Below are 23,775 nucleotides of genomic sequence, written 5' to 3' on the forward strand. Positions count from 1 at the left end.
TGAATTGTATTGTGTCTAACCTTGGTTTGAAAGGAGTGTGTGAACCCAGATCAGATTCCAGCCCTTGGTCTGGTCACATGATTGGATGGTAGACGCATCAGTGTGTGTGTTGTGTGACACAAGTGAACTCAGGGAGCGATTTGTCTGTCCGGAAGAAAGAAGGGGTTCTCCTGATATTCGCACGCATGCACACACATAAGCGTACTTGATTACTCTTAATCGCAATGAAAGACAGAGGGCCTGTATTTATGCTATAGGGCCTTGGATATGTAGAGTACACAGTATGTGTTGTTGCATGCTATATGGCTTATTTTGTCTGAGTACATTACAGATTATACTGGGTAGATTAAGGATAAGATGTATTGGTACGTGTGAATAAGATTTTTGTATGTGCTAATGCAAATGCACAAACACAAGGACACATGGTGTGGCAGGTCGTCTCAGGCCACATTTGGTGTCTGTGTGTATTTGGGGGAAAAGGATCTTTGCCTTCCTTTTTTCTCCTTTCACTCGTCTCAGATATCCGCCAGCTGGACGAATGTGACACATCTCTCATTGTCAAGGTCTCCGCCCTTTGGGAACGAGAAGAGACGGAGAGAGAAGCAAGGGACTGTGAGAGAGGGAGCAAGAGAGAGGGGTAACGAAAGAAAGGGTGTGTATGACAAGGAGGCAAGTGGGTGAGGGAGGGGGAGGGGGAGCGAGAGATGAGAGAGAAGAAGAGAGATGTGAGAGCAAGGGAACGAGGCAGGGAGAGGGGAAAATAATGTGTTCCTGCCGATGCTCACGTAGGCCCACAGCTGCAGAGCTGCAGTTGCTACTCCCCCCCAAAAATCTGGTCCTTCCCCCCACCTACCCCTGAGTCACGCTCCCAGTCATGCTTTCTGCCTCTCGCCTCAGTCACCAAGAGAGACCTGACATGGAGGTGGCACGTGGCTACATCAGGGGGGCTGGGGGATATGGAGGGGTGTGGATAGAGGAGAGGGGATGTGGGTCATCCTGCTTTTCAAAGGGAGCGGAGCGTGATCCCCCTCCTGTACTGTACAATCCCCAAAAGAGTATTGCCAAGCTGTGCGTGCTTGTAAAACTGTGTGTCTGTCTTTGCTGATATGTTTACATTCCTATAAATACTGTGAATAATATAGCCTACTGTGTCAAAAAAAGGGAGCACTTTGTGTGAGTGAGTGAGTGAGTGAGTGAGTGAGTGAGTGAGTGAGTGAGTGAGTGAGTGAGTGAGTGAGTGAGTGAGTGAGTAGGTGAGTGAGTGAGTGAGTGAGTGAGTGAGTGAGTGAGTGAAAGAGAGAGACAGAGAGACCGAGAGAGAGACAGCGAGAGAGACAGAGATAGACAGAGAGAGCGAGACAGAGAGAGAGACACACAGGGAGAGAGACAGAGAGAGAGACACAGAGAGAGACACACAGGGAGAGACATAGACACACATATAGAGAGACACACATACAGAGAGACACACCGAGAGAGACTGAGACAGAGAAAGAAAAAATTGTCAGAATGGACCATTTTAAAATAATGTCAACTAGATTCCCAGATTCTAACTTTTAAAATATTTGCTGTATGTGTAATATCTCTGTTAATCTTTATGTGACTTGTATGTCCATTTATGACTATGTGTACGCATATATTGCCATATATGGATGTATGTGTAGGCAAAGTTAATGCCATATTCCACTGCTGTGTGATTTTTATGAATGAGTTTCCAGTTTATCCGGCAGTGGCTGCTGTTGATTCAGCTGAACAGCCACAGCCATCTCCACGACATTACGTTGCCAAGGCCGTGTATGAGGCGAGCTGCACGTTGCTGTGGCGTTAAGTGTGTGTGTGGCGACGTGCCAGGCTGTCAGCTGCCTACTGTGTGGGTCAAAGTCAGACAAGCCAGCCAGAAACCACTGACACACACTCATACACACGTACACACGCACACACACACACACGTACACACACACTCGCACACACACTCGCGCACACACTCGCGCACACACTCGCGCACACACTCGCGCACACACACACACACACACACACACACACACACACACACACACACACACACACACACACACACACACACACACACACACACTTATGTGCAAAGGATACACACACGCAGAGAGGGCATGATAACTGAGCTCTGCTCTTTACCACACCCTTACATTCTCTCTCCCTCTTTCTGTATTTATCTCCCTCGGTCTGTGCCTCTCAGTCCCTCTGTGAACACAGTAAATTGTAGGCCCACAACTCCAGGATGGCATCTTACAGTGCAAACAAATTTACCTGCCTCTGTGTGTGTGTGTGTGTGTGTGTGTGTGTGTGTGTATGTGTGTGTGTGTGTGTGTGCGCATGCGCGTGTGTGTCTGTGTGTGTGTGCACGGGTGTGCGCGTGGGCCCACTCTAACTGTACTTTACTGGTACTGTATTCTCATTTAACTGGTTTACTTGGCTCTCTCGCTTTGTTTTCTTTCTCTCTCTGACTGTATTCAAACTCCAGTCTCTGGGCATCAGCACAAAACTCAGGCTCCCACAATCTGGACCAAGACTCAAGTGTGGGAACAGCAAGAAGGGCCAATGTCAATGTCCCATGTTGTCGTGCCTAGCTTTTTCTGCATTTGGAGACCAGTCCTTTTTGTTGAATAATACAAAATAAAATAAAAATAGTAATTTAGCAGATGCTCTATCCAGAGCAACTTACACTAGTGAGTGCATACATTTTCATACTTTTTCATACTTTTTCATTTGTGTATTTAGTTTGCAGTGGCCTTCATTATATACAGTGCCCTCCGTAATTATTGGGACAGTGAAGCATTTTTTCCTCTTTCAGCACTATACTCCCAACAATGACTATAGCTTAAAGTGCAGAGTGTCAGCTTTAACTTCAGGGTATTTACATCCATAGCGGCTGAACCGTTTAGAAATTAAAGCTCTTTTTAAACATAGTTGTAACGGGAAGCAAGTTCAGGGAGTGTTTTAATAAAATAAACGTAACATAACAAGAAACTCTAACAGAGCACAGACTTACGCCTATGGAACCCTGACCTGTTCACCGGACGTGCTACCTGTCCCTGACCTGCTGTTTTCAACTCTCTAGAGACAGCAGGAGCGGTAGAGGTACTCTCAATGATCGGCTATGAAAAGCCAACTGACATTTACTCCTGAGGTGCTGACCTGTTGCACCCTCGACAACCACTGGGATTATTATTATTTGACCCTGCTGGTCATCTATGATCACATCTTGGCCATGTTCTGTTATAATCTCCTCCCGGCACAGCCAGAAGAGGACTGGCCAGCTCTCATAGCCTGGTTCCTCTCTAGGTTTCTTCCTCTGTTCTGGCCTTTCTGGGGAGTTTTTCCTAGCCACCGTGCTTCTACACCTGCATTGCTTGCTGTTTGGGATTTTAGGCTGGGTTTCTGTACAGCACTTTGAGAAATCAGCTGATGTAAGAAGGGCTTTATAAATATATTTGATTTGATTTGATGATGCTGTTTGTATGGCTGCTATAAAAGTGAACTGTGTGTGCAGGGAATAAAGGGTCTATTCATTCCTCCAATTATGTGGCAAAGCATTTCTTAAACGGAATGAAATGGGGATGGACCTACCTGAATTTGTCCAATAGAAACTCTAATTTTAGTTGCAAAATGTAAAGTTTCTCAACTGTTTGGACTAATGATTAAACCCTAGATCCGCTTGATACAGGTATGAGTGTGCAAGGGAGTATGGAATGTGTCAATGTCTGTCACCTTGATTATTCCAATTTGTCTCTCGACCTGTGCACCTGCATCATTTAATTTGTAGGCTAGGTTGTAGAAAACTCATGATGAGAATAGGGCAAATGTAGTAGCCTAAACCTAATAATATTATATTGAGCTGATTTAATGGAATATGAATGATAGACTGTCATCCATGCTATGCTGTAATAGAAATAAGGCCATGCTCATTAAAATTTAAATCATCCTCCCTAATCTCAAATGGTACCGACCACCACTGGTATAGAGTGCCTTCAGAAAGTAATCAGACCCCTTGACTTTTTCCAAATGTTATTACATTGCAGTCTTATTCTAAAATTGGTTAAATAAAAATGTTTGCAGACTTATTAAAAATCCAAAACAGAATACCTTATTTACATAAGTATTCAGACCCTTTGCTATGAGACTCGAACTTGAGCTCAGGTGCATCCTGTTTCCATTGATCATCCTTAAAATGTTTCTACAACTTGATTGGTGTCCACCTGTGGTACATTCAATGCATTGGACATGATTTGGAAAGGCACACACCTGTCTATATAAGGTCCCACAGTTGACAGTGCATGTCAGAGCAAAAACCAAGCCATGAGGTCGAAAGAATTGTCCATAGAGCTCCGAGACAGGATTGTGTCGAGGCACAGATCTGGGGAAGGGTACCAAAAAATAAAACAGCCCGCTTGGAGTTTGCCAAAAGGCACCTAAAGACTCTCAGACTATGAGAAACAAGATTCTCTGGTCTGATGGACCAAGATTGAACTCTTTGGTCTGAAAGCCAAGCCTCATGTCTGTAAGAAACCTGGCACCATCCCTACGGTGAAGCATGGTGGTGTGGGGATGTTTTTCAGCGGCAAAGACAGGGAGGCTCGTCAGGATCGAGGCAAAGATGAATGGAGCAGAGAGATCCTTGATGGAAACCTGCTCCAGAGCGCTCAGGACCTCAGACTGGGATGAAGGTTCATCTTCCAACACTCAGTGTATAATTTAATTAGGCAAATCCACTCCCACCATCACCGACCAAATTTGCAGCTTCGACAGCAATTGTGCCCTTTCCAAATAGTCTCTATCTTAGTCAAAGATTTATAACTAAATCAAGATAGACCACTGTCTGTTGTTTCCAATAGGAACAAATTAGTCATAGTGGGCAGAACAAGTAAGGATATGAGCAATTCCAAGCACGCACTAGTGAGATCCTATTGGCACGTTCTAGCATGCGTCTGCATATTTACGTTAGGAAATGCCTACTCTGTGAGGTGCGCGTGTGCAATAACTCAATTCGCCTTTGCACTCCTACACAGCGCAATTTAAAAAAAAACGTTTGCAAAGGGTAAAGTCTACAAAACTTAGTCCACTCTGTTCATAGCAGATTCTAGTTTTGGGAACAGAAAACGATATTAAAAGCAAATGTTTCATCGATGAGAAAATCTGCAGAATGTCGGCCAAAATCCATCTTGTTCCATCTTCTCCCACTGCCGCCAGTGGGCTTCCTCTCACTACCATATTTGGTAGTGAGTGGAAACACCAAGCGGACACTTCACATTTATATGTCCAGTGAAATATCTGTCTACTTGTTCTATCTGTGTCATAGTATTGAATTACTTAGTATTGAATACTTTTTATTGTTTCCAACAGCCCTCCAGTGTCACAGTAACTTTGCATTATGGTTAGCGTTATAATTATCACCAAGTGGTTTAACCCTATTGGTGCATGTGTGGGGTGTTTGTGTTGAACAGAAATTATTTATAGCTTTTTATCCATTCTTTATTACCACATTCATGATAACATTAATGATAACTACTATCAATCTTCCGACACCTGTTCCTACAAGAGTTCCTGTTATAACTTCAATGTGGAAAGAGAATGCTTAGTAAATTCTCACAATCAAAAGCTGTTACGTCTTGTACCCTATCCTATCTCCTTCCTCTCTCTGACGACCTACTTCTGTCAGCACCAAGGTGAGCGAGTCTCCTTACGTAAGCTTTTTGACTTTGCCTCAGGTAGACTGGAGTGGTTAAGTGATCTGTGTGTGTCTTGTCTTTGGTCCAACCCCTCCTCTCTGGTTGTTCCAGGAGGAAAAGATCAAACAGTGGCTGTAGGGATAACATTCAGTCTTCTGCAGACCTAATGCCTCTAAACATTAACCCTGGGAAACAATCATCTGTTAATGAAATACCATTGGAATGCTGCAGAGTGACTTTAGCTGTTAATGGAATACCTGCTGTAAGCGTGGCACACTAACACTGATTACGTTTCACCTACTGTCCCTCATATACACAAGTATAGTATGATAGAGAGTAAGAGAGCAGAAGAGAAAGAAAAAGGGAGTTGAAGAGAGACTTGGAAAGAGAAAGTTTCATTTTTGAGAGAGAGAGAGACAGGGGGAGAGAGGGAGAGAGAGAGGAGAGAGGGAGAGACAGAGGGAGAGAGGGAGAGAGAGAGGGGGAGAGGGAGAGAGAGAGAGACAGAGGGAGAGAGGGAGAGAGAGAGGGGGAGAGGGAGAGACAGAGGGAGAGAGGGAGAGAGAGGGGGGGAGAGGGAGAGGGAGAGACAGAGGGAGAAAAAGACAAGAGGGAGAGCGAGACCGAGGGAGAGAGAGACCAAGGGAGAGAAAGACCAAGGTGGAGACGGAGAGAGAGGGAGACAAAGAGAGAGAGAGAGAGAGAGAGACAGAGGGTGAGAGAGAGACCGAGGGAGAGGGGGGGTTTGGGGGGTGTGATAAAAGGCATCAAGTCATTGAGAGAGAGAGAGAGAGAGAGAGAGAGAGAGAGAGAGAGAGAGAGAGAGAGAGACAGAGAGACAGAGAGAGAGAGAGAAAAATTGTTCCTTGACTTCCATAATCAGTTGGTTACACAGTTGACCAAACACAGATCAGGGTGCAGAGACACCTGTTATATTGGCACAATCAGAGCAGAGTCCCTCTGATGCTGCTGCATGCTGTGGCCTTCCTGCACACTGGGACCTAGATGTATGCCCTCCTGCACTGTGGAACCCACCTGTACAATTGGGCCCACTTTAATATTGGCAACTGCACCATGGGGCCCACCTGCATATTGGGACCTACTGCCAAACTTAAGCCCACCTGCATTGTGGAGCACACCTGCACCAGGGTTGGACTCTCTCTAGTGGGACTCTCTCTAGACTTGTGTTCTCAACCTTGGAGCCAGTATGTGAACAGCTATGCTCTCAGTGCAGCGTGTAACAAACACAGTGGACGCTTTGTGTCAAAAGAGACACTTTTCCAAACATTGACGAAAACGTCCTCTTTGCTCTGTAACAGAGACAGTTAGCCACAGATAAGACAACTGATCACATGGACAAAGATATGTGAAGACTTCCACATACTGTATATATGAGTAATATGTCTACTATGCCAACATGTAACACAGCGATCAAAGTGCTGTATCTCCCATGGCTTTTAAACATTTTGCCACTGTAGCTTGGCAGGCTAATAGTACAGGCACGTAACTGTATAGCGAGCCAGAAGGTTAACAGCCAGTCTGTTACAGCTGCGGTGGCTTGGAGGCAACAGAAGAGTCATGGAATGAGACTATGATTCATGCTACTTGAATCATGGAACGAGCTTCGGCAATCATCATATTGTGTTTTCAAATTTCAAATGAATTACCATTAGCTTGCAGGTGGCCCATCTGAAGTTAATTTAGTTTGTCTTTGAGTGTTTTTCCCCATTTGGAGGTACCCTGATGACAGATTTTTTAAACCTTTACTAATGATAAGAATAATGATAAGGCTTCTTATTGTTTAATTTCCATCAATTTAAAGACAGAAATCAGAAAGCTCTTGTAAGACAGAGCCTTTGACCAAGCAAGCGTGTTATTATGCGTCTGTGTCTTGAAAGAGCCTTTGACCAGCAGGGGGCCATGACAGCCTGACCCAGTGTTGGGGATCAGATCACGACCCCGATCAGTATTTACCACCACACCACAGACCCAGATGATCCAAGTCTTACCATTCCTTCTCGACACCATTGTTTACAACTGTCTGTCATTATACTGCATCTTATTTTCTCACACCAAATTATGAAAGCTCCCTATCATGTAAGGGTTCTGCTTCTAAACTTTTCTTCAGCTAAGATCTGCTTTAGGATCAGCTTTATAAACCCGAATTAGATCATAAACGCAACTGGTGAAATCATAAAACTGGTTCTGGACCTGTGCTTGGAGACATCTCCAGTCTCCACCAGTCCACCACACTCTGGTACCATATTCTGTTGTGTGTATCGATTGAGTTAAGTGTCAGAGTTAACTCAATCAACTCAATCAGAGTTTCCTTGAAGCTCAGAGCTCTCTTTGCTGCCCAGAGGGTACATTAGGTCATTGAGAGAGAGAAAGAGATAAAGAATTAGCGAGAGAGGGGATAAGAGAGAGAGAGAGCATGAGAGGGAGAGAGATAAAGAATTATTGCGGGGTGGGGGCGATAAGCGAAAGAGGAACAAGTGCACATAGCAAAAAAAAAAAAACAGTTGGCTGCCATTTTCTCAGCCTTCTGAGAAGTCGGCAGTGAATGCCCTCACTCGCTAGTACATTTCTGCTGACGCTGACTTGGGTTATGACTCTACAGGATGTCCGATAAGAACAAGGAGGAAGCTTCTCCTTTCAGGGTTTTCATTGCTTTTCTTCATCACCTCCACACATTAGGTACACAGTCATACACACTGGTTATTTACAATGGATTTTGGAATAGCAGTTGAACTGTTGTCGTACTCTGAACGACTTGTGGTTCTAAAGCAAAGGAAAATATACATATGGCCGTATTAATAAGTTGCACATGCAATAGGAATATATTCACAGGGATGAATCCCATAGGATTACACCAATAAGGGATACATATATCAACATACAGTATGTACAAACATATCCCGGAGAGAGTGAGAGAGTATTGTTTTTTGTTAACATTTCGATTAACATAATTCCACATTGATATTATGGGGTATTGTGGGTAGGCTAGTGACAAACAATCTCAATTGAATCCATTTGAAATTTAGGCTGAAACACAACAAAATGTGGAAAAAGTCAAGGGGTGTGAATACTTTCTGAAAGCACTGTAAGTTAGATGCTCCTATCAAAGGTGGTTAAAATGTTCCCACAATTAAACAGTTTGTTAGAGTGTGATATGACGGATTGTGATTGGGGCGCCAGTTGTGATTGGGGCAGCAGGTAGCCTAGTGGTTAGAGCGTTGGGCCACTAACCGAAAGGTTGCTAGATTGAATCCCCGAGCTGACAAGGTAAAAATATGTTGTTCTGCCCCTGAACAAGGCAGTTAACCCACTGTTCCTAGGCTGTCATTGTAAATAAGAATTTGTTCTTAACTGACTTGCCTAGTTAAATAAAGGTTAAATAAATAAAAGGAAGGATTCTGGTTTCTAGAAGGGAGATACTGTACAAGCTCATAAATTAGGAGACCCATAATATAAAAAGTGCATGATAAAGTAGTGGCAGATGACACGTAGGGAGAATTCCAGAACTGAGCAGAACTGTATAACAGCGTAGCTAAAGTGGGGATGAGGAGGATCTGATTTAGTACTTTAATATATTGCATATTCTGAATGAAAGTGAAAAGATGACGCAGGATTGTATGGACGCTGCTTTGATAGCTCTGAACCAACTTTGACTTAATTTTCACGAAGTGTATCCACTATCATTTCTTATAACTGACAAGAACTTTTGAACATCAGATCGGCTGTTACATACAGTGCCTTGCGAAAGTATTCGGCCCCCTTGAACTTTGCGACCTTTTGCCACATTTCAGGCTTCAAACATAAAGATATAAAACTGTATTTTTTGTGAAGAATCAACAACAAGTGGGACACAATCATGAAGTGGAACGACATTTATTGGATATTTCAAACTTTTTTAACAAATCAAAAACTGAAAAATTGGGCGTGCAGAATTATTCAGCCCCCTTAAGTGAATACTTTGTAGCGCCACCTTTTGCTGCGATTACAGCTGTAAGTCGCTTGGGGTATGTCTCTATCAGTTTTGCACATCAAGAGACTGACATTTTTTCCCATTCCTCCTTGCAAAACAGCTCGAGCTCAGTGAGGTTGGATGGAGAGCATTTGTAAACAGCAGTTTTCAGTTCTTTCCACAGATTCTCGATTGGATTCAGGTCTGGACTTTGACTTGGCCATTCTAACACCTGGATATGTTTATTTTTGAACCATTCCATTGTAGATTTTGCTTTATGTTTTGGATCATTGTCTTGTTGGAAGACAAATCTCCGTCCCAGTCTCAGGTCTTTTGCAGACTCCATCAGGTTTTCTTCCAGAATGGTCCTGTATTTGGCTCCATCCATCTTCCCATCAATTTTAACCATCTTCCCTGTCCCTGCTGAAGAAAAGCAGGCCCAAACCATGATGCTGCCACCACCATGTTTGACAGTGGGGATGGTGTGTTCAGGGTGATGAGCTGTGTTGCTTTTACGCCAAACATAACGTTTTGCATTGTTGCCAAAAAGTTCAATTTTCTTCTTTTCCCCTCTTCTGGGGGTCTAGAAATTATTGAATCGGCCCAGAATCGGGTGTCGGACTCAGCCCGGAATCAAAATGAATGACTGCTCAGAATCGGCCCAAGTACATCGGGCCATTTCAGTCAACAGGAATTCAGCCGACTTTCCCGGCATCTGACCAGAATTCCCCCAGAAGCGGCCCGATGCAATTTAAATAAATGTCTAATATTACCCGGTTTAGTAATTTTAAATATTACTATTATACATTTTATAGATGGAAATTATAACCATCCACAATATTTTTAAATAATTGTATTTTTTTCCTAACCCCTTTTGTCATATCCCATTTTTATCCAGTTGTCATATTCCATTTTTATCCTGTTGTCATATCCCATCGCTGGGACACTCCCATACAGCCTCAGGAGAGGCGATGGTCGAGAGCCATGCGTCCTGCAAACGCAAGCCCGCCAAGCCACATGGCTTCTTGACACAATGCACACTTAACCCGGAAGCCGCAACAATTTGTCGGAGGAAACACCATACACCTCGTGACTGTGTCAGTGTAAATGCGCCTGGCCCTGTCTTTCTTTCTATCTGAGCAGCTAACCGATCGCTGCAGCTGTACATAGTCTATTGGTAAATAGCCCACCCATTTTCACCTCCCTCATTCCCATACTGTTTTTATTTATTTACTTTTCTGCTCTTTTGCACACCAATATCTCTACCTGTACATGACCATCTGATCATTTATCACTCCAGTGTTAATCTGCAAAATTGTAATTATTCGCCTACCTCCTCATGCCTTTTGCACACATTGTATATAGACTCCCCCTTTTTTTCTACTGTGTTATTGACTTGTTAATTGTTTACTCCATGTGTAACTCTGTGTTGTCTGTTCACACTGCTATGCTTTATCTTGGCCAGGTCGCAGTTGCAAATGAGAACTTGTTCTCAACTAGCCTACCTGGTTAAATAAAGGTGAAATAAATAAATAAAAATCACAGGAGTCACTACAGCACGATGGGACAAGAACATCCCGGCCGGCCAAACCCTCCCCTTACCCGGAAAATGCTGGGCCAATTGTGCATGGCCTCACGGGTCTCCAGGTCGCGGCCAGCACAGGTATCGAAACAGCATCTGTGGCAACGCAGTTTGTACTGCGATGCAGTGTCTTAGTCCGCTGCGCCACTTGGGAGGTCTCATCCACAAAGTTTTTAATGCTTGTCAATTGCCTTGCACAAAGTATCAAAATACTAAAATACTAAAATACTACTTAAACAGGACTCTTAAAGAATTTTTTATTTTTTTTAAATCGCTTTTTTTATCACAGAAACAATGACAAAATATGGAAAAATAAATACATAAATAAATATTAATTATATACAGTGGGGCAAAAAAGTATTTAGTCAGCCACCAATTGTGCAAGTTCTCCCACTTAAAAAGATGAGAGAGGCCTTTAATTTTCATCACAGGTACACTTCAACTACTTCAACTAAAAAAAATCCAGAAAATCACATTGTAGGATTTTTAATGAATTTATTTGCAAATTATGGTGGAAAATAAGTATTTGGTCACCTACAAACAAGCAAGATTTCTGGCTCTCACAGACCTGTAACTTCTTCTTTAAGAGGCTCCTCTGTCCTCCACTCATTACCTGTATTAATGGCACCTGCTTGAACTTGTTATCAGTATAAAAGACAACCTGTCCACAACCTCAAACAGTCACACTCCAAACTCCACCATGGCCAAGACCAAAGAGCTGTCAAAGGACACCAGAAACAAAATTGTAGACCTGCACCAGGCCGGGAAGACTGAATCTGCAATAGGTAAGCAGCTTGGTTTGAAGAAATCAACTGTGGGAGCAATTATTAGGAAATGGAAGACATACAAGACCACTGATAATCTCCCTCGATCTGGGGCTCCACGCAAGATTTCACCCCGTGGGGTCAAAATGGTGGCTGACTAAATACTTTTTTGCCCCACTGTAAAGCAGTCCGTGTAATCATCTGCCAGAGAGTAGCCACAATCGGCCCAAGCCCCAATAATACACTTGGGCCAGATAACTCGGCCCGAGCTCAATCCCTGCATCCTAGCCATAAGTATGAGGAGCATAAGTACGCTGCGGTCACAAGACGCAGGCCTCCTTCCTGCAAACAGCTGGAGGCAGGGCTGTCTCCTATAGAGCTCCATTTTTATGGAATGGTCTGCCTATTCCTGTGAGAGAAGCAGGCTCGGTCTCGACCGTTAAGTCTTTACTGAAGACTCATCTCTTCAGTGGGTCCTATGATTGAGTGTAGTCTGGTCCAGGAGTGTGAAGGTGAACGGAAAGGCACTGGAGCAACAAATCGCCCCTGCTGTCTCTGCCTGGCCGGTTCCCCTCTCTCCACTGGGATTTTCTGCCTCAAACCCTATTACAGGGGCTGAGTCACTGGCTTACTGGTGCTCTTCCATGCTGTCCCTAGGAGGGGTGTGTCACTTGAGTGGGTTGAGTCACTGACGTGATCTTCCTGTCCGGGTTGGCGCCCCCCTCTCGGGTTTTGCCGTGGGGGAGATCTTTGAGGGCTATCCTTGGCCCTCTTTCAGGATAGTAAGTTGGTGGTTGAAGATATCCCTCTAGTGGTGTGGGGGCTGTACTTTGGCAAAGTGGGTGGGGTTATATCCTGCCTGTTTGGCCCTGTCCGGGGGTATCGTCGTATCGTGTCTCCCTACCCCTCCTGTCTCAGCCTCCAGCATTTATGCTGCAATAGCTAGGGTCAGTCTGTTATATCTGGAGTATTTCTCCTGTCTTATCCGGTGTCCTGTTTGAATTTAAGTATGCTCTTTTGAATTCTCTCTCTCTCTCTCTCTCGAATTCTCTCTCCTTCTGTCTTTCTTTCTCTCTCAGAGGACCTGAGGCCTAGGACCATGCCTCAGGACTACCTGGCATGATGACTGCTTGCTGTCCCCAGTCCACCTGGCCGTGCTGCTACTCCAGTTTCAACTGTTCTGCCTGCGGCTATGGAACGCTGACCTGTTCTCCTGATGTGCTACCTGTCCCAGACCTGCGGTTTTCAACTCTCTAGAGACAGCAGGAGAGGTAGAGATACTCTGAATAATCAGGCAATGAAAAGCCAACTTACATTTACTCCTGAGGTGCTGACCTTTTGCACCCTCTACAATCACTGTGATTATTATTATTTCACCCTGCTGGTCATCTATGAACATTTGAACATCTTGGCCATGTTCTGTGATAATCTCCATCCGGCACAGCCAGAAGAGGACTGGCCACCCCTCATAGCCTGGTTCCTCTCTAGGTTTCTTCCTAGGTTCCGACCTTTCTAGGGAGTTTTTCCTAGCCACCGTGCTTCTACACCTGCATTGCTTGCTGTTTGGGGTTTTAGGCTGGGTTTCTGTACAGCACTTTGAGATATCAGCTGATGTACGAAGGGCTATATAAATACATTTGATTTGATTTGATTTTATAATCTGATTATAATACGATTCATACATTCATACAGTAACAGAGTAGTATTCTGTTTAGTTATAATTCTAAGCTAAATGTATACATAATTTAGTCATTATTCATAAAAATCCCATAACATATCCACCCTATGACTAAATATTATACATCCAATCACACCTCTATTTTTATTAGAATGTTAAAAAACACATCTATTTTTATTAGAATGTTAAAGAGCACACATCTATTTTTATTAAAACTATCTCTTGTTATCCAAATACAACCTAACAAAGACCAACATATGTATTACATTGACTGTTCCAGGCCTACATCAGAATCATAACACTTCTTCTCAGGATTTTCGTTATAATCTTCATCAAAGAAATAGTCTAAACATCAAAACATAAGAGAACCTAAACATTAAAAATGGTCTCATTTAACATAGGCTTCTCGTATGTGAAGGATCCGGATCCATATGCTAGGTCTAGAATCATGTATTCATCATTCCACTGGTCAGAGCTCGGAATCGGCCTGTATCTCACCATCTGTTGTCTCATCGATTTCTCCAGAGTCCTGGAAATGAGAACCTTTCACACCGGACTCATCCACACAAAACTAACACGGTCACACAGGTGAAGGTTGCACAAAACACAGTGATCATGATGTTTATTCATTTCCCAAACACACTATCACACCAATTTGTTAGAGCATTATCTCCCCCAGAGATCTCTGCCAGGGCCTTGGTCACTGATCTGTCTGGAGCTGTGTCATTCTGGGATGAAACCTCATACACCCCCCACCCTTTTCAGCCAGTAACATACAATAGGGCAAAAAAGTATTTAGTCAGCCACCAATTGTGCAAGTTCTCCCACTTAAAAAGATGAGAGAGGCCTGTAATTTTCATCATAGGTACACTTCAACTATGACAGACAAAATGAGATAAAAAATCCAGAAAATCACATTGTAGGATTTTTAATGAATTTATTTGCAAATTATGGTGGAAAATAAGTATTTGGTCACCTACAAACAAGCAAGATTTCTGGCTCTCACAGACCTGTTAACTTCTAATTCAAAGGTCCAAGCTTTTCCCCAGCGAGGATTCTCCTTATTCTCTCTCTCGTTCTCTCTGTATGTCCCCTTACCTTGTAACCTTCTTTTCCGGGATTCATTTTGGGGGATTTATGTGTTTTTTCTGTTTTGTCCCATGTCCCACCCTGACCTAACCAAAATAATAAAGAAAACAAAGATTACTAAGGCCATTTTTCAAAATAAAAGCCTGAAACTATGTCTGAAGACTGTTGACACCTTGAGGAAGCGATAGGAAAAGGAATCTGGTTCATATCCCTTTAAATCCAGCAAAGGGAGGCTATGGAACATGGAGTTTTCAAAATAGAAACCATTTCCTGTTTTGATTTTCCTCAGGGTTTCGCCTGCAAAATCAGTTCTGTTATACTCACAGACAACATTTTGACAGTTTTTGAAAATTTAGAGTGTTTTCTATCCAATACTACTAATAATATGCATATATTAGCAACTGAGACTGAGGAGCTGGCCGTTTACAATGGGCACCTTTTCATCCAAGCTACTCAATACTGCCCCTGCAGCCATAACACGTTAAAGCAAGGCCCCTGAACTCTCGTGTTTTTTCTGCACTATGCAATGATATGGGCAGAGACCACGTAACGCTTTTACAACATACAGAAGTGTGCTGGTTATCAAGGGTCAAAGTATTGACACGTTTTTTTTAATTGAGAGACGACCTTAAAGTTTTCTTTATTGACCATAATTTTCACTTGTTTGACAGCTTGAATGATGACGGGTTTCTCACACGACTGGCCTATCTGAGTGATTTTTTTCTTGACAGAATGATCTGAATCTAGGATTACAGGGACTCTCCGCAACTATATTCAATGTGCGGGACAAAATTGAGGCTAAGATTAAGAAGTTGGAGCTCTTCTCTGTCTGCATTAACAAGGACAATACACAGGTCTTTCCATCATTGTATGATTTTTTTGTATGCAAATTAACTCAAGCTTACAGACAATGTCAAATGTGGTATAGCGAAGCACCTAATCGAGTTGGGTGCGCAATTATGCAGGTACTTTCCTGAATCGGAAGACACAAACAACTGGATTTGATATCCCTTTCATGCCCTGCCTCCAGTTCACTTACCGATATATGAACAAGAGCCTCATTGAGGCCTCCCGGGTGGCGCAGTGGTTAAGGGCGCTGTACTGCAGCGCCAGCTGTGCCATCAGAGTCCCTGGGTTCGCGCCCAGGCTCTGTCGTAACCGGTGGCGACCGGGAGGTCCGTGGGGCGACGCACAATTGGCCTAGCGTTGTCCGGGTTAGGGAGGGCTTGGTCGGTAGGGATGTCCTTGTCTCATTGCGCACCAGCGACTCCTGTGGCAGGCCGGGCGCAGTGTGCGCTAACCAAGTGCAAGGTGTAGCCTCCGACACATTGGTGCAGCTGGCTTCCGGGTTGGATGCGTGCTGTGTTAAGAAGCAGTGCGGCTGGTTGGGTTGTGTATCGGAGGACGCATGACTTTCAACCTTCGTCTCTCCCGAGTCCGTGTGGGAGTTGTAGCGATGAGACAAGATAGTAGCTACTACAACAATTGGATACCACGAAATTGGGGAGAAAAAGGTGGTAAAATTCTAAAAAATAAATTAAAATAAAATAAAAAGAGCCTCATTGAAATTGGAACAAGCGGTTCTGTGAAAATTGTATTTAATCAAAAGCCAGTGCCAGATTTCTGGATTGGGCTGCGCTTAGAGTATCCTGACGTAGCAAATTGCGAATTGACTCTGATGCCCTCACCCTCACAAGCGTGAAAACAATATACACAGACTGTGTATGGAATATGATTTAAGACTGAGACTCTCTCCAATACAACCCAACATTGCATAGGCATCCTTTCAAGCACATCCTGTGGTGAGTTATTCACAATTTTCGATGAACAAATAAAGTTTTAAGTTTTAAGTTTTAAGCTGGCTAAATAAAGAGCAAAATGATTGATTAATTTATATTATTATTTGTGCCCGGGTCCTATAAGAGCTCTTTGTCACTTCCCACGAGCCGGGTTGTGACAAAAACTCACTCATTCTTATGTTTAATAAATGTAGCTTACAATGATGGCAAAAAACAACATTTGAGAGTGAGCTGACCCTGGTGCTAGAGGGGGTACGCAGCTGGAGGTTGAATGTTTGAAGGGGTACGGAACTATAAAAAGTTTGGGAACCACTGTACTAAGTGATATCTTTCAAAAAAGCTGTATTAGAAATGATTACCTACAAATACTGACCAGCTCATGTTATAGACAGAAGTGCGCTACATGGCAGACCAATCTAAACTCATCTCTCAGTACGTCCAGCTCATCCATTATCTCAGCCAATAATGGCTAGTGGGAAGGTTGCTCTTCCTTTTTCCGTGGCTAAACCAACTAGGCTCGTAATTTGACAATTTTATTTGTATTTACATAAAGGCATACACATTTGATATTAAGGCACATGAAAGTTTACATGTTCCAGAAGGCATTTCTGCAAAAAAAAGTTCACTCCAATATCCCTGGTCATTGGAACTGACCATGTAAATAGCTTACTTAGCTTCTTGTGTTCTTCTTATTGTCAATGTATATTTCTTGTGTTTTTGTTCTACCTTATGTTATTTTTAGCACTACTTTGATCTTGTACATAGTTGTCAGTTTAATGCACTAAGATTTTCAGAGTTAAATTAAACTTTTTGGACAAAGGAGGTGCTACCCATTTTGGTGCCACAACAGCCCTTCTTTTCCATGGAGAGCCTGGCTGATAGTGGACCGTTTCAGCAAGATCTAAAAGACAGGAGGAGGTGTGCTGGAGCACCTAGAGGAGCTGCTGGAGTTAACCACACACAGCAATGGCGTTGGTCAGATGCCCACCACTCTCTTCTCAGAGTCTCTTGAGGGTTGTAAAACTAAATATCATGCTGTCAGGTCAGGATTGGATTAGCCCAAAACTAATATAGAAAATAGTTTATTAAAAAAAAATAACTTCTGTACATTTCTAATAAGGCAACAGTCTCTGGTACTGTGCCTTAAGGGAATATAATCATGTACGATTGTAAGTCATCCGACCATGATAACATTTCATTTAGAAAGTAATATCAGCGCCGCAAGAAGAATGTGAAGCCCCTAGTAGATAATTGAGGTGGGTGGAAGCAATGGGGATTGTAACTGTGATCCACCTGGAAACCAAAGCCGGCCCGGATTGAAGCTCTTGATTAATCTGGCTAGACCAAGATGTTATGCGGTGGAGTCCAACTGAGGCCACTATGAAGTAGATGGAAGATGACATGGCACCTAGGGTGGAGTCAGGGGGAGATGAACGGGAGGGAAAGGGAGAGGGGGGTATCTGTGAGCAAAGTGCAGTAAATATAAGGTCAAGTCAAATGTGAGTGTGTGTGCCTCTGCCTGCCTGCCTGACTGTCTGTCAGTTGCTACTCAAAGCATAGCCTACCTCGGTCAATAGAGCGTTGCATGGTGATGAACTTGGCTTCTACTTCGGCTAGCGGACTTCTTCCTGGCCTCAGCGATGGTCAGCAGACTGCACCAAGGGGTGAAGAACAGCAGGGGGATATGATACACGCTCACCTCTCCTGCAATAGAAGCGATAAATGCAGGATAAAGCATCTCTCATGGTGATTGGATGTCAAATAAATCCTTGCCAATAGTTGAGAAGATATTCTAGTCTAGTCCCAGATCTCTATGTCCACTCACCCACATCTACTAATCATAGACCAGGGGTTCAATCTGAAATTATAGGAAGGATGAGGGAGAGAGAGAATTCACCATCAGAGTAGGAGTGCTGATCTAGGATCCGTACCACGCTGTCCATATAATAGTATTCATTATGATCTTACCTTTTGCAAATTCTTAGTCTGGATTGTTCTCTTGGGTCAAAGTCGACCATGTACATTAATGAAATATGAATTAGTACTGTAGGGATGGGATGCGTACTTGTATCAGCTGTTACAGATTAACTTAATGACACCGAGCTCCTACATGTGCTCCAGTAAAGTTGCTCTCCAGTGGCCACCACAACTCCTCTAGCCACATTTCTTGGAACTCATAGACAGACAGGCTGGCAGGCAGGCAGACGTACAAAGTCTGAGAGCTGGGCAAAAAAGACAAATGCTAAACAAATGTTGCTATTCATAGGTTGTAGACAGATGGCAATGTTTTCATTAGCTAGCAAAGTTTGTCAAAAATAGCTAGCAGTTAAAATCCGGTGGTCCCCTCTCAATCTTAGCTAACGTAAACTCACGTAAACTCGTACATCACCTTGGTCTGTACAATTGCCCTTATTTTAGTGCCCCAAAAACATAATGCTTCCAGATCAACTGTAATGTCAATACCATTCTAAAGCACAATTTCTCCCCTTTCCAACATAATCAATTACATGACCTAAACGCTGACGGTTCTGCATAATTTAAGCAGGCAATGAGCCCCCTCGGGTCTTTTTAAAAATGGCGGGTGGGGAAGTGAAACTAATGCGTGATAGTGAGAAGGAGAGATGTTGTGTGGGAAAATTGCTTTTTTTCACTCGATCTGTCCAACTTATCACCTTATCGCCTATAAAATGTTTAAAAAAAACACTATAAAGAGTTCATATAATGTGTCATTACATACCTATTTGAAGGTTTGCGTCGAATTGATTCAGGTTTTTAGGGCGGTGCTAAAGTGATCTTAGAAGTTAACAACGGCTTTGAGAATGATGATTGCATGCAATGGTGACGAAAAAAATGACTAGGTATCCCCCTTACCCCCGTCACTGTCCATTTCTTGTTTTTAAAGGATGATAGAAGTGCTACACCTGGTGGAGAGAGATTGTAAGACATAAATAGTTTCTTTATGCGTGCTGTACGTGACGACATGACACGTCAAGATGTAACGGAGGGTCAGTTTTTTCAACTTTTCTCCAATACTATAGAGCCATTACCATGTCGATCAACGCTTGAATAGAAACCGAGTTCACACCCCCGATTTTGACGTCAACACAGTCGCTACAGTCCCATTAGTTTTCTTTGTAGCCTCGTTTGAATGTTGCGGTTGCACACATCTGTAAGGAATGGGGTGAGTTTACGTTAGCTATCTAAGTTTATGATGCATCTAAAGTCAAAAACACTTGTGCAATCAAGGTGATACCTGCACTAAGGCAATATAAACAATATGCACCATCTAAAATATACACAAACCTTAGCTGCAAGATGACATAATACTAGTACAATACAGTTACACGTGTAGAAAATTAGCTATAAGTAGGCCTGCTATTAGTAACTAAGCATCATTTAGCAGCATAAAACCCACAACAGTAGGCCCCACAACTCACTTTCTTAGATGCATGCACAATCTTCAGTGTTAACACAGTCAATTTAAGCTTAAGCTTACTGTATGCTTCCCAGTTGATAAAGTTTGCGAATACACTATATAAACAAAAGTATGTTGGACACCATTTCAAATAGTGAATTTGGCTATTTCACCCCAATCGAACACACAGCCATTCAATCTCCATAGACAAACATGGGCAGTAGAATGGCCTTACTGAAGAGCTCAGTGACATTCATCATGGCACTGTCATAGGATGCCACCTTTCCAACAAGTCAGTTCGTAAAATGTCTGCCCTGCTAGAGCTGCCCCGGTCAACTGTAAGTGCTGTTATTGTGAAGTGGAAATGTCTATCTATTTTTTTAAACTTGAGAAATACTGCAAAATTGTGCAACTAAAATCTCCTCAGTAAGAACTCGATTTAGTAATATTGTTTTTTCAAGCAAAGGTCTTTAGGGAGTATGAGAGAACAGAAGGTCGCTTCGCCTAGCTGAGATCTGCTAGGAGAAAATCGAACATAGTTTGCGGGTGCCTTTAATCGCCAGCATCTTGTTCACTCAACAACTAAAAACACTCTGACCTGGGGTGGGAGGGGTTAGAGTCCAGATGAGCATTTAGGCACGCTGATTGGCTGAAACCAAAGGGTTTTGATGGACAGCTGAGATGGTGAGATATCTCCCTAACGGGACTGTGGGGGCACTAAAAGGACTGTGAGGGAAAGTTAGGTAGAGAGGAGGGGAGCAGGACAGCCTTTTCTACACATACAGTAGATACTCATGGGACCCTCTGAAGCTATGCTGAACATACTAGTGTATGTGTCTTCCAGTCCTTATTTTTCCTAAAAACCTCTATGTAACATGTTGCAACATACAGTCTCATACAGTCAACCAGGGGTCAGAAGCTTGGAGAAACGTTAACGTTTTTCTCCAGGAATGCTGCATCTCTCACTTTGATATTTATGTAACTACTCGCAAACTGCTCACTCCTTCACTCCTTTGAATTACTGAAAAGCGGCTATTGTTAGGAGAGAGAAAAAAGCCTCTGCAGACTTATCACTGGAGCAAATAACATGTTTGGAAGTATGGGACATGGGACTATGAATTTGAGAATGTTGTAAATGGGAATAATGGTTGGAAATATGGGACTTTGAGTGATTGGAGTGGAAATGTTAAGAATGGAAATATTGTTGTGAAAGTTTATTATGGTAATATTTGGTGTAGGAATGTGACAGATCGAGTGTGAGATGGAGGGCAGGTATGATGGATGGTAGATTATCTGATACCCGGGTTTCCTTCAGTAACGGTCTGCTTGCAGTCACAGGTAAACACATGGTCTCACACACACACACACACACACACACACACACACACACACACACACACACACACACACACACACACACACACACACACACACACACACACACACACACACACACACACACACACACACACACACACACACACACACACACACACAGGGGCGGGCTGGGACAAAACTTTAGCCCTGGCATTTGAGCCACACAAGTTCACATTACCGAGCGCATCTGGCACTCCTACAGTAAGTGTTATTTGCAATTACATATAGAGCCAACCTATTAAGGAACTTGCAGTGCATCTGTGTCCCTCTGTTTTCTTCCTATCTACAGTACATGCACTCACCTCTGAACTGTCTCTGCTAAGCCTAGCACCCTGTCCCACAGCACTGGTACCAGAAGACCAGGGGACCACACTGCCTGTGCTGGGCCCAGCAACATCCTAGTTGTGAATGAATAAACACATTTATTAGATAAAGAGGGAAGATTACTGAATAAATGCCTAATAGATGACCATTGGCTCATAATACCTTATGAAAGCCCAACTACTTATTTTGGATAAGTACTTAAGTACATATACATATACAGCCTCAATTTGTCGGGGCATGGAATCTAAAAGCTGTTAAAATCATTCCATAGGGATGCAAGCTGGTGTTGACTCCAATGCTTCCCACATTTCAAGTTGGCTGAATGGCACACATACATAATCCATGTCTCAATTGTCTCAAGGCTTAAAAATCTCTCTTTAACCTGTCTCCTCCCCTTCATCTATATTGAAGTGGATTTAACAGGGGACATCAATAATGGATCATAGCTTTCACCTGGATTCACCTGGTCAGTTTATGTCATGGAAAGAGCAGGTGTTCCTAATGTTTTGTTCACTTAGTGTATAATGTAGAGCCAAAATATCAATAAACTGCCAGTACATGTGTCAGTCTCTCTCTCACTCTGTTTTCTCCCTACGCCCACTACACTTGACTGATGTCTGTGCTGAGCTGTCTGTGCTGGTAAGCCTAGCACCACCGGGACCAGAAGACCGGGACCAGCTGCATGAGATGGGCACAGCAACATACCTTCTAGGGCAGGGGTATTCAGCTCTTACCCTACAAGGTCTGGAGCCTGCTGGTTTTCTTTTCCACCTGATATTGAATTGCACACACCTGGTGTCCCAGGTCTATACCAGTCTCTGATTAGAGAGGTGCAAGGCAAAAATGCAGTGAAACTGGCATCGAGGTCCAGAGTTCAGTTTGAAGGTATTGAAAGTATAGATTGCACATACTTTACTAGTGATTAGTAAATGGCCCATTCATGTGGGAGAAATGATTAGTAAATGGTGAACACACAATTTCTAAATGCCTTATAAATGGTTCATATAATACCTTATAACAGCCTATCTACATATTTCGAATTAGTGCATGTCAAGTGTTCCTCCCTATCCACTTAGCGTTTAAGTGTTTAAATATCGGGCTACATATAATTCAATAGAAAAAAACAGAGTGAGATAAGGAGAGGAAGAGGCTGCCAGTTCCTAAATGTTTTTGCTGTACATTACAGCCAATGTCTTCTATTGAATTCAATCAATCAATCAAATTTATTTTATATAGCCCTTCGTACATCAGCTGATATCTCAAAGTGCTGTACAGAAACCCAGCCTAAAACCCCAAACAGCAAGCAATGCAGGTGAAGAAGCACGGTGGCTAGGAAAAACTCCCTAGAAAGGCCAAAACCTAGGAAGAAACCTAGAGAGGAACCAGGCTATGTGGGGTGGCCAGTCCTCTTCTGGCTGTGCCGGGTGGAGATTATAACAAAACATGGTCAAGATGTTCAAATGTTCATAAATGACCAGCATGGTCGAATAATAATAAGGCAGAATAGTTGAAACTGGAGCAGCAGCATAGTCAGGTGGACTGGGGACAGCAAGGAGTCATCATGTCAGGTATTCCTGGGGCATGGTCCTAGGGCTCAGGTCCTCCGAGAGAGAGAAAGAAAGAGAGAATTAGAGAGAGCATATGTGGGATGGCCAGTCCTCTTCTGGCTGTGCCGGGTGGAGATTATAACAGAACATGGCCAAGATGTTCAAATGTTCATAAATGATCAGCATGGTTGAATAATAATAAGGCAGAACAGTTGAAACTGGAGCAGCAGCACAGCCAGGTGGACTGGGGACAGCAAGGAGTCATCATGTCAGGTAGTCCTGGGGCATGGTCCTAGGGCTCAGGTCCTCCGAGAGAGAGAAAGAGAGAAGGAGAGAATTAGAGAACGCACACTTAGATTCACACAGGACACCGAATAGGACAGGAGAAGTACTCCAGATATAACAAACTGACCCTAGCCCCCCGACACATAAACTACTGCAGCATAAATACTGGAGGCTGAGACAGGAGGGGTCAGGAGACACTGTGGCCCACTCCGAGGACACCCCCGGACAGGGCCAAACAGGAAGGAT

The sequence above is a fragment of the Oncorhynchus mykiss genome, chromosome 4 (genome assembly GCF_013265735.2).
Source record: "Oncorhynchus mykiss isolate Arlee chromosome 4, USDA_OmykA_1.1, whole genome shotgun sequence".
Taxonomy (NCBI): domain Eukaryota; kingdom Metazoa; phylum Chordata; class Actinopteri; order Salmoniformes; family Salmonidae; genus Oncorhynchus; species Oncorhynchus mykiss.